Source organism: Heptranchias perlo, unplaced genomic scaffold, assembly GCF_035084215.1.
Source record: "Heptranchias perlo isolate sHepPer1 unplaced genomic scaffold, sHepPer1.hap1 HAP1_SCAFFOLD_54, whole genome shotgun sequence".
In the NCBI taxonomy this organism is placed as follows: Eukaryota; Metazoa; Chordata; class Chondrichthyes; order Hexanchiformes; family Hexanchidae; genus Heptranchias; species Heptranchias perlo.
Window position 1 is genome coordinate 4,488,074 of NW_027139559.1, and position 12,597 is coordinate 4,500,670.

Below are 12,597 nucleotides of genomic sequence, written 5' to 3' on the forward strand. Positions count from 1 at the left end.
CTCACAAATTTGATTGAGTTCTTTGAAGAGGCAACCAAGAAGATAGATGAGGGCTGTGCAGCAGACGTGGTCAACATGGGCTTTAGAAAAGCCTTTGACAAGGTACCACATGGTAGGGTGTTACATAAGGTTAGATCTCACGGGATCAAAGGTGAGGTAGCCAATTGGATACAAAATTGGATTGACGGCAGAAGACAGAGGGTGGTTGTAGAGGGTTTTTTTTCAGACTGGAGGCCTGTGACCATCGGTGTGCCTCAGGGATCGGTGCTGGGTCCGCTGTTATTTGTTATTTATATTAATGATTTGGATGAGAATTTAGGAGGAATGGTTAGTAAGTTTACAGATGACACCAAGATTGGTGGCATTGTGGACAGTGAAGAAGGTTATCTAGGATTGCAACAGAACTTGATAAATTGGGCCAGTGGGCCGATGAATGGCAAATGGAGTTTAATTTAGATAAATGTGAGGTGATGCATTTTGGTCGATCGAATCGGGCCAGGACCTACTCCGTTAATGGTAGGGCGTTGGGGAGAGTTATACAACAAAGAGATCTGGGAGTACAGGTACATAGCTCCTTGAAAGTGGAGTCACAGGTGGATAGGCTTGTGAAGAAGGCATTCGGCATGCTTGGTTTCATTGGTCAGAACATTGAATACAGGAGTTGGGATGTCTTGTTGAAGTTGTACAAGACATTAGAAAGGCCACACTTGGAATACTGTGTACAGTTCTGGTCACCCTACTTTAGAAAGGATATTATTAAACTAGAAAGAGTGCAGAAAAGATTTACTAGGATGCGACCGGGACTTGATGGTTTGACTTATAGGGAGAGGTTAGATAGACTGGGACTTTTTTCCCTGGAGAGTCGGAGGTTAAGGTGTGATCTTATAGAAGTCTATTAAATAATGAGGGGCATAAATAAGGTAGATCGTCAAAATCTTTTCCCAAATGTAGGGGAGTCTATAACGAGGATACATAGATTTAAGGTGAGAGGTGAGAGATACAAAAGGGTCCAGTGGGGCAATTTTTTCACTCAAAGGGTGGTGTGTGTCTGGAACGAGCTGCCAGAGGCAGTAGTAGAGGCGATTACAATTTTGTCTTTTAAAAAGCATTTGGACAGTTACATGGGTAAGATGGGTATCGAGGGGTATGGGTCAAGTTCAGGCAATTGGGACTAGCTTAGTAGTATAAACTGGGCGCCAAGGACATGTTGGGCCTAAGGGCCTGTTTCCATGTTGTAAACTTCTATGATTCTATGATTCTAAATATATCATTCCACACTTTTCTGCGTTGAAATTCATGTGCCACGTGTCTGCTCATGCCGCCACCCTGTCTCTATCCTCTTGAACTCTATCACTATCCTCCTCACTGTTCACTACCCTTCCAAGTTTTGTGTCATCTTCAAATTTTGAAATCGTGGCCTTTACACCCAAATCCAATTCATTAATAAATATCAAAATCAGTAGTGGTCCTGGTACCCACCCCCGGGTCGCATCACTGTGCACCGCCCGACAATCGGAAAAACAACCGTTCACCACTGCTCCCTGTTTCCTGTTACTGAGCAAATTTCGTATCCATGCTGCCATTGTCCCCTTTATTCCATGGGCTTGAACTTTGATGAAGAGCCTATTATGCGGCAATTTTCACACGCCTTTTGAAGTAAATTTACACCTCATCAACCGCATTGCCCTCATCGACCCTCTCTGCTACCCCATCAAAAAACTCAATCAAGTTCGTCAAACATGATTGGCCTTCAATAAATTCGTGCTGGCTTTCCTTAATTAATCCACACTTGTCCAAATGACTATTAATTTTGTCCATATTTATTGTTTCTAAAAGTTTCCCCACTCCCGAGTTTAAACTGAGTGGTTGTTGAGTTCATCTTTATACCCTTTATTAACACGTGTGTAACCACTGTACGATCACTGCACCACACATCAGTTCCGGTAGTCTTGCCCCAACATTGCAATGCTGCACACAATACTGCTTGGAAAAGATGGGTTTTCGGGGTGGCAGAGACAGGAGAAATTATTATGGGGAATAAGGAAATGGCAGAGACGCTGAACAAATATGTTGTATCTGTCTTCACAGTAGATGGCACAAAAGGTACCGGAAGTCGTGGTGAACCAGGGGTCCATTGAGAGTGACGAACTTAAAGAAATTAAGATTATTAAAGACAAGGTATTGGATAAATTAATGGGACTAAAAGCCGACAAATCGCCTTGACCTGATGGCTTTCATCCTCGGGTTTTAAAAGAGATGGCGACAGAGATAGTGGGTGCATTTGTTTTCATCATCCAGAATTCCCTCGATTCTGAGGCAGCAAATGGAACCACGCTATTCAAGAAAGGAAGGCGAGAGAAAACAGGAAACGACAGGCCAGTTAACCTGACATCAGTGGTTGGGAAAATGATAGAATATTTGATTGGGCTGTGATGAAAGGACACATAGAAAATCATAATGTGATTACCCAGAGTCAACACGGTTTTATAAAAGGGAAATCGTATTTGACAAGTCTATCAAAGTGTTTTGATGGTCCAACCAGCAGGTCAGATATGGGGGAACCAGTGGATGTGGCATGTTTGGATTTTATAAAGGCGTTTGATAAGGTGCATCAAAAGAGGTTTCCATACAAAATAAAGACTCGTGGAGTCGGGGGGTAATATATTAGCATGGTTTGAGGATCGGCTGACAGACATAAAACACAGAGTAAGAATAAACAGTTCATTTTCGGGTTGGCCGGTTTTAACTAGTGGGGTGCCGCGAGGATCAGTACATGGCCCTCATCTATTTACAATCTATATTAATGACTGAGACGAGGCGACCTAGTGTAATGTAGCCAAGTTTGCTGACGGTACAAAGCTAGGTGGGAAAGTAAGCTATGAGATTGACACATAGAGGATGCAAAGGGTTAAAGGCAGTTTAAGTTATTTGGCAAATCGGCAGCAGATGAAGTATAATGTGGGGAAATGTGAAATCATCCACTTTGCAGGAAGAATAGAAAAGCAGAATATGATTTAAAATGTGAGAGACTGGTAAATATTGATATTCAGAGGGATATCGGTGTCGTTATACACGAATCACAAATAGCTAAAATGCAGGGACAGCAAGCAATAAGGAAAGGAAATGATATGTTAGGCTTGATGGCATGTGGTTGGAGTATAAGAGTAAGGACATCTTGCTGCAATTAAAGAGGTGTTTAGTGCACGCCTGATTTACTGTATACGGTTTGGGCCTCCTTACCGAAGGAAGGATGTACTTGCCTTAGATACAGTGCAACGAAGGTTCACTAGATTGATTCCAGGGATGAGATGGTTGTCCTTTGAGGAGAAATTGTTTTGATTGGGCATTTTTTCTCTGGAGTTTGGTCCGCCATTTAGAATTGAGATGAGAAAAAAATCTTTCCTCACAGGATTGTGATTTTTTGGATTTCTCTACCCAGCGGGCTGTGGAAGCTCAGTCGCTGAGTACAGTCGAAACTAAGGGAATCAAGGTATTTGGGGATCGGGCGGGAAAGCGGAATTGTGGTTGAAGATCAGCCATGATCTGATTGAATGGCGGAGCAGGCTCAAGGGGTCGTATAGCCTAATGATGCTCCGATATCTTATGTTCATCTGTATCGGTGCACCGTGGAGAGTAGACTTTCAGTCAGTCCCTATGGTCTATGGATTGCACCAATATTTAGAATGGATGTAGCTGGTGTTCAAATATATAAGGAGAAAACTTAGAGACTCTGCCAATATTTGCAAAGGCTACAGAGTTCTTGCCATTAAATAATGAGAGGTTAAGGCTGTAATTCTTATCTCAGGGGAACCACACACTCTCCAACGATTGCAAAGCGATCCAGAAAAAAAAACAATATTTACAATAGATTCATAGACTGCACTGAAATTCATTGTGCATGGAGAAACTGGACTAATATTTACATGGTATGCAGACAGTATGTTAGGATTTAGAGAGGGATGCAGAGATGGTGCCAATATTTATGTGGGTTATCCAGAGATGTTTCAATAATACTGGGAAATCTTGAGATGGCCCAATAATTTTAGAATTATCCAGAGCCTTTATCGTAGTCTATCGGAATATTTGCAGGGAGACCAATACACGGTGTGAATATATACAGTACAATCCAACAAATTACCGATACTTAAAGGTAGATCCAGAGACGGTACCAATATTTGCAATATTATCCTTTGATTTCCAAATATTAACGGGGTATCCAGAGATTACACCAATATTGGCAGGGTGGTCTTCAAGCTGACTGATAAAATGATTCAGTTTCTAACTCTCAGTGCAAACCCAACCCTTTAGAAATGTCCAGAAACTAACTAAAATTAATTAATAAATCACGTTCAGAAATAATCTGCAATCTGTAATTGAAGCTGCTCTCGCTTCACACCGATGCTGTCACATTGCGGGTCTCATAGTTGCTGTTCTTTCAAATATTAGTTAAAATAATGTGCTGAGCTTTTAGATTTACAACTGTGAAATATTTGGATAAATATATGTTGTGATATAAAATGTATTGGGTTGAAAGGCGTTAACTGAACCTGTTTATTCTGTGACTGTAATTCAAGTCAGCCTCCACGGGCCCTAATTGTTTCACTGGAGAGTTTCCCTTTGCTATAAATATCGAGCTCCGTGCAATGTGTTATCCCATATTGTCAGGTGAAGTACCACCTCCGGCCTTCAAGGGATCAGCGGCTCGACAGAGAGTGGGAGAAAGCGTCTGAATCGGAGGACAATCAATTGGAAAGTGACAAGAATGGGTCATAATCTGAGGACAATAGATTGGAATGTTGCAACAATGGGTCATAATCTGGTTACAATCGATTGGAATGTTACAACAATGGGCAGGAGTTTCTCCTGGGAGTTTGATTATCTTTCGGCAAATTATGATAGACTAAGATTAGCTGTTCGGATATATTTGGCACTTCGGATTATTCAAAAGATTTACTATCCCATCCTCGCTGTTGCAGGTGTCCCTGGTAATATTCTTTATTATTAATTCCCTAAACCATGTTTAACTGTATTACTGTTCTTCTCATTTACTTCCCCTTCCTTGCTGTTAATTCTCTATATCAACCTATCGATTCTATAATCCACGATTAACTGTACGCCAGTTCCTCTCATTTATTTCTTCCAGTTCGCTGATTTTGGTGATCGTGGTGAGTTCAATGTCGAGCTATTATTTATATGTCCCACGTTTTACCGTATTACATTTCTTGTGAGCTACCATCCCCTCCTTTGTGCAGTTAGTGTTCCTGGTTATTCTCTATATTCACCTATTAACTCTATAAAACAGGTTTCACTGTATTATTATTCCTGTCATTTACAATTCCCTCCTCGCTGCTGTCGGTATCCCTGGGAACTTCTATATCAGCTATTAATTCTATAACACGTGTTTCACTGTAATACTGTTCTTCCCGTTTACTGTCTGCTCCTCGCTGATGATGCCATTTTTGATAAGCCTCTATATCCAGCTTTTGGTTTTGTAAACTGCCTTTCACTGTATTACTGTTCTCGTAATTTACTGCCTCATCTTCACTTCTCCTGGAGCTCCTGCTAAGCCTGCATATGTATATGGGGGATTCGGGACTCAATGTGTAACTACGATGTTTGCTGGTAAGTTTCTATATCTATATTGTATCTCTGGGAAAGAGATTTAATTAAGGGGTCTCCTGGTAAGTGTCGATATCGACATGTGTTTTCAGGATGCGTGATTTAATTACGGGGTCGACTGGTAAGCCTCTATATCGACATGTGTTTCCAGGATGCGAGATGTTAGTACAGGGTTTCTTGGTAAGTCCGATATCGACATGTGTTTCCAGGATGTGAGATGTAATTACGGGGTCTCTTGGTAAGTCCGATATCTGCATGTGTTTCCAGGATGTGAGATGTAATTACGGGGTCTCTTGGTAAGTCCGATATCTACATGTGTTTCCAGGATGCGAGATGGAATTCCGGGATCTCCTGGTAAGTCTCGATATCCATATGGAGTTGTCGGGATCGGAGATTTAATTACCTCCTCGGAAACCTCGATATCTAGATCGGTTTCCAGGATGTGAGGAAATGACGGGTTTTCCTTGTCAGTCTCTGTGGCTACATGATTTATCCGGGATGGGAGATGTAATTCTGGGCTGTCCTCTTCAGTCTCTGTATCTATATGTGGTATCTCCGATGGGAGATGTACTTACGGAGGTCTTCTGCTGAGGAATTATATGCATATGGGGTTTCCACGATTGGAAATACAATTAAGGGATCCCCTGGTCAGTCAACATCAATATTTGGTTTCCAGGATGGAAACTAGGTCTCCTTGGATGTCTTTAAATCTGTATGGGGTATCAGGAATGGGAGTTATAATTACAGGAATTCTTGGTCTGTCCCTATATCTGTATGGGTTTTCCGTGATGGGAGATGAAATTACGGTGACTCCGCGGAAGTCTCTCTATCAATATGGGTTTTCCGGGATGGGCGATGTAATTTTGGGGTCTCCTCGTAAGACCCTGCACCTATATGGGGTTTCTGGAATGAGAGATAAAATTACGGGTTTCTGCTGCAAGTTTTGAATATCTATGTGGGGATTCTGGGATGTTCCATGTAGTTACAGGTGTCTCCTCATAAGTCTTTATATCGATATGGGGTTTCCGGGATGGGTGATCTCATTATGGGCACTCTTCTTAGGTCTTTATATCTTTAAGCGGTCTCTGGGATGGTTGATGTAATTGCGGAGGTTTCCTGCTAAGTCTTTATATCTGTGTAGGTTTCTAGAATGGGAGATGTAATTCCGATATCGACTGGCATGTCCCTTTATCTGTATGGGTTTTCTGGGATGGGAGATGTAATTATGGGAACTCCTGGTGATTCACAAAAATTTATTTGGATACCTGTGCGAGTGTTATTATTTGCAGATCATTCCAGGGTCATTGTCAACATTTACAGGTAGTTCCTGCATGAGTGTCAGTAATTACAGGGTTTTCCTGAGATAGTGTCATTATTAACGGAATGTCCTTGTAGAGTGTCAGCATTTAGAGGTTGTTCCTGAGTGACTGTCAGTGGTTACAGGATGTTCCTGAATTTGTGTCAGTATTTAAAGGATGTTTCTGAGCGAATGTCAACATTTAAAGGATGTTTCTGCATGAGTGTCATTATTTGTAGGTTGCTCCTGTGTGAGTGTCAGCATTTACAGATTTTTCCTATTTCATTGCCATAATTTACAGGATGTTCCTGATTGTGTGTTAGTATTTACTTGATGTTCCTCTCTGAGGCTGAGCATTGACAGGATTTTTCTGAGTGAGTGCCAGTATTTACAGGATGTCTCTGAGTGAGTGTCATTATTTACTGATTATACCTGGGCCATTGCCATTATTTACAGGATGTTCCTGATTGTGTGTCAGTATTTACTGGATTTTCCTCTATGAGTCTCAGCATTGACAGGATTTTTCTGAGTGAGTGCCAGTAATTACAGATTATTCCTGGGTCATTGTCATTATTTACAGAATGTTCAATATTGTGTGTCAGTGTTTACTGGATGTTCCTCTGTGAGTCTCAGTATTTACGTGTTGTTCCTGAGTGAGTGTCGGTATTGATAGGATGTTCCTGAGTGAGTGTCAGTATTGATAGGATGTTCCCGAGTGAGTGTCAGTATTTACAGAATATTCTTGTGTGAGTGTCAGTATTTATAGGATGTTGCTTATTGAGTGTCAGTTTTTAGAGGATGTTCCTGAGTGCGTGAGTATTTACAGGATGTTCCTGAATATGTGTCAGTTTTTACAGGATTTCTCTGAGTGAGTGTCAGTATTTACCGGATTTTCCTGAATGAGTGTCTTTTTTTACAAGATGTTCCCGAGTGAGTGTCAGTATTTACAGGAAGGTCCTAAGTGTGTGTCCGTAAATACAGGATGTTCCTCAGTGTCTGTCAGTATTTTCAGGAAGATCCCGCTTGAGTGTCAGTATTTACAGGATGCTCCTCGGCGAGATTCCTTCCTTATACAATGTTCCTGGGTAGGTCTCATTATTTATACGATGTTCCCGAGTGCGTGTCAGTATGTACGGAACGATCCAGAGTGAGTGTCAGTATTTACAGTTCGTTCCTGGGTGAGTGTCAATATTTACATTCTGTTCCCGAGTTTGTGTCATTGTTTACAGGATGTTCTTGAGTGAGTGTTAGTTTTTACAGGATGTTCCTGAGTGAGTTTCAGCATTTACAGTTTATTCTTGAATGATTGTCAGTATTTACAGGATGTTCCTGATTGCGTCATTATTTACAGGATGTTCCCGAGCATCTGTTCGTATTCGCAGGATGTCCCTGAGTGTGTGTCACGATTGACAGAATGTTGCAGTTTGAGTGTTTGTATTTACAGCATGGTCCTGGGTGAGTGTCAGGATCTACAGGATGTTCCTAGGTGAGTGTCAGTATTTACAGAATGCTCCTGGATGAATTTCAGTATATACAATATATTCCTAGGTGAATCACATTATTTACAGAATGTTCCTCGTTGACTGTTTGTATTTACAGCAGGGTCCCGGGTGAGTGTCAGTATTTATAGAATGTTCCTGGGTGAGTGTCAGTATTTAGAAGATGTTCCTTGGTCAGTGTCAGTATTTACAGGATGATCCTAGCTGAGTGTCAGTATTTACAGGATGTTACTAGTTGAGCGTCAGTATTTATAGATTGTTCCAAGGTGAATGTCAGTATTTTGAGGATCTTCCTGCATGAGTTTCAATTTTATCAGGATGTTCCTGAGTGAGAGTAAGTATTTGCAGGCTGATCCGACGTGAGTGTCAGTATTTAAAGCATGTTCCTGTTTGAGTGTCAGTATTTACAGGATGCTCCAAGCTGAGTGTCGGTATTTACAGGATGTTACTCGGTGAGTGTCAGTATTTATAGATTGTTAATAGGTATATGTCAGAATTTAGAGGATGTTCTTGGGTGAGTCTCAGTTTTTTCAGGATGTTTCTGTGTCAGTGTAAGTATTTGCCGCCTGTTACTAGGTGAGTGTCAATATTTACAGGATGTTCCCAGATGAGTGTCAGTAATTACAGTCTGTTCCTCGCTTAGTGTCAGTATTTCAAGAATGTTCCTTAGTGAGTGTCAGTATTTACAGGATGTTCCAAGGTGAGAAACATTATTTAGACAATTTTCCTGAGTGAGTGTCAGTATTTACAGGATGTTCCTGGTTGAGTGTCAGTATTTACAGGATGTTCCTGGTTGAGTGTCAGTATTTTTAGGATGTTCCTGGTTGACTGTCAGTATTTATACGATGTTCCTGGTTGAGTGTCAGTATTTACAGGATGTTCCTGGTTGATGGTCAATATTTACAGGATGTTCCTTGTTGAGTGTCAGTATTTACAGGATGTTCCTGGTTGAGTATCAGTATTTACAGGATGTTTTTAAATTAGTGTCAGTATTTGCTGGATCTTTCTATTTGTGTGTCAGTAATTATAAGTTATTCAAAAGTGATTCTCACTCTTTGCTGGATGTTTCTTTGTGCGTGTCAGTACTTGTGGGATGCATAAACTTTTTTGTATTCCCTTTAGTTTAAAATCTGAGAAGTTATCTAATCGAAGTGTTTAAAGTCATAAATGGATTGAATCGGGTAGATACCGACAAATGTTTTCTATTCTGGTTGAATCCAAAAGTAGCGGGCAAATTATTCAATTTCGGAGCGAAATCAGGAGGCACTTTTTGACCCAACGGGAAGTGGAAACCTTGAACACTCTTCCCCACACGGCTGTGTACATTGGGTCAATTGACATTTTCTAGACTGAAATCGATAGCTTTTTGTTTATTAACAAATTATATGGATCAAAAGGGGTTTAAAAGGAGTTGAGATGCAGATCAGCCATGACCTAATTGGATGGTGAACAGACTCGAGCGGCTGAATGGCCTACTCCTGGTCCTGTGTCCTAGGTTTGCATTGACTTATTGTTACAGAATCTGTAGAATATCAATTCACTCGGGGTTTCCTAAATGGGGACGCTCCTGGTAACCCTGTAAATATTGACTCACCCATGCATGTAATCACTGGCGCATTCTGGCGTCTGCCTGAATATGTAAACGCTCTGCCACTGCTTCGTTCGGCCTCAGCTGGAGTATTGAGACCAATTCTCGTAACCATACTTTTGAAAGTTCGTCAAAGAAAGAGTGCAGAGGCCATTAGCTAAAATGGTAGCAGGGATAAAGGATTTCATTGTGTGGAGAGACGAGAGAAGCTGGGATTGTTCACTTGGAGCAGAAAAAGGCCATGGGGAGATTTAATAAAGGTGTTCAAATTAATGAGGGGTTTTGAGAGAGTAAAAAAGTAGAAACTGTATCCACTGGCAGGAGGGTCGGTAACCAAAGGAACGGATTTAAGATCATTGGGAAATGAAGCAGGGGGAGATGAGGAGATTTTTTTTTTTATGCAGCGACTTGTTATGATCTGGAATGTATTGTCTGAAAGGTGGTGGAAGAATATTCAACAGTCGCTTCCAAAAGGTAATTGGACAGACACTTGAAAAGGAAACCTTTTCAGGGATATACGGAAAGGGCAGGGGAGTGGGACTAATTGGATAACTCTTCCAGAAGAGCCGGCATTGGCACGGTGGGCCGAGTGTCCTCCTTGTATGCTCTAAGATTATTTTACTGTATGAAATATTGACACTGTCCACTTACCCTTGTCTATACTAACACGGTCTGGAGACTGAATGGAAAGATCAACATTAATGGGGGATTTAGTGACTGTACCAACATTTCAGAGGTTTTCAGAGACGATACTACATTAATACGGGATCCGGAGAATTTACCAATACTTAAAATTGGATCTATGGACTTCCCGAATGTTTATCGTGGCGCCGAGAATCTGTGGCCATATCGACAAGAGTTAAAGTGACGGTACGATGTTGACAAGTGGGACCACAGATTATGACAAAGTTTACTTTGGAACCACGGATTGTATTAATATTTACACTTGGATCAAAGGCTCTATCAATATTTACAGGGTGATGTGATTCATTGGAAACCGATTATCTTTCATGTGTAATTTAATTCCTTTCTTTTATTTAGTTATCAATCCACTCCTGATTCCAGCAGAAATCCCTGTTTGTTTCTCTGTTTAACAGTCCAATCACTATTATTATATTTAAACTCTGTCTCCAGTCGAAAGCCGTATCACAAGTATAATAATCAGGTCCATCACTGGATGCAGTAACAAATCATCAAATTTCACCCCGAACTCCATCAAACTGCTGCTTTTGCTCCCAGCCTGATGTATAATTTCCCTCTTCATTTCCCTTCCTTACAGTTAACTTCGTGACGATTGTGATCCTGTCCCGAGGAAAGTGCGGTCTCTCCAAATGTGTCACTCGCTACCTGGTGGCCATGGCAGCGGCGGATCTACTGGTCGTTATCATCGATCTGATATTGAGACAGATTCCGATTGTTTATTTCGAACAATTTCTTTTCCTGTCCGACATCCGCGTGTGTAATATCCACGCCGTCCTGCTTTATGCAGCGACAGACTGTTCTGTCTGGTTCACCGTCACTTTCACCTTTGATCGATTTGTGGCCATTTGTTGCCAGAAACTGAAAACTAAATATTGCACCGAGAAAACGGCGGCTGTGGTTCTGGGAACAGTGACTGTGCTGAGCTGTTTGAAGAACATCACCTGGTACTTTATGTTATCGAGTGGGTATGCTCTTGGCAACCTTCCCTGGTTTTGTAGTGATGATGGTGGTTTAAAATATTCCCGGGTGGGGGGAACAATCGAACTCCTTCATTATATTCTAACCCCGGGGGTCGCATTTGTTCTGATTCTGCTGCTCAATGTTTTAATCGTCAGACACATTGTAGTGGCCAACAGAGCCCGCAGGAGACTCCGGGACCACAGCAGTGAAGAGAGTCCCAGTGACCCAGAAATTACGAGTCGAAGGAAGTCCATTATTTTACTGTTCGTCATCTCGGGGAATTTCATGCTGTTATGGGCGATGTTTATGTTGTATTCTATATGGGTGCGGGTGTTGGATTTCATACGTCCGTCTGCAATTCCGCCTATGTTTCTAATGGAACTGGGATTCATGCTCCAGCTCCTGAGTTGCTGCACAAACACTTGTATTTATGCTGTGACCCAGACTAAATTCAGAGAGCAGTTGAAGAATATGCTGAAATATCCCTTTTCTCTAATTGTTGAAATCATTAAATGATGAGAACAACAAAAAAATTCCCAGCATCAGAACTCAATCCTCTTTTATGTTCTGTCGGAACCGCTCCGCCCCCGGGCTCTGTGCTAGAGAGATATTGTGGTCAATCGGCTATGACACTGAACCAGTCCAAAGTACTATCATTGGTTCCTAATTTGAATGGAAGTTTGCGGACGATCGCAACCTCTGAGGTCCCTGCGGTGAATCTTGAATGTGGCCGGGAATTTCACTACAGCTTCCTGTCGAGACATTGTGGGACTGGACAATCGTTGGAAGGTGTTTTAAATTATTGAAAGAAATGATCACTTAAACGTTCAGTAACATGACGGAAGACTCCTTAGAATATTAAAAAACATAAATGGACAATAAGTGAACAATTACCCAGGAACAGAAACACTCAGTAAACATTAACAGACTCA